Source organism: Theobroma umbraticum, unplaced genomic scaffold (assembly GCF_002168275.2).
Source record: "Theobroma umbraticum cultivar Fairchild unplaced genomic scaffold, ASM216827v3 scaffold_55.0, whole genome shotgun sequence".
Lineage (NCBI taxonomy): Eukaryota > Viridiplantae > Streptophyta > Magnoliopsida > Malvales > Malvaceae > Theobroma > Theobroma umbraticum.
In genome coordinates this window covers 2514204-2514416 of record NW_018397270.1, presented here as the reverse complement: position 1 = coordinate 2514416, position 213 = coordinate 2514204, and positions in this window count along the sequence as shown.

Here is a 213-nt window from a genome sequence, read left to right as displayed (position 1 = left end):
AGTGCATCTAGATTTTCCTTTAATTTTTAAATCAGAATTTAATGAATAAAAATCATGAGCACTCATGCACCTAAGTCATACAAGCTTATAGACATAATTCAATAACTTCAAGAGACGAGCTTGTTACTATGTAAGAACAAATGTATGGGAGTTAAATCATTTCAAGGATCACTTAAATAATGTTCAAGTAAATTTGATCATTTTGTCATAATC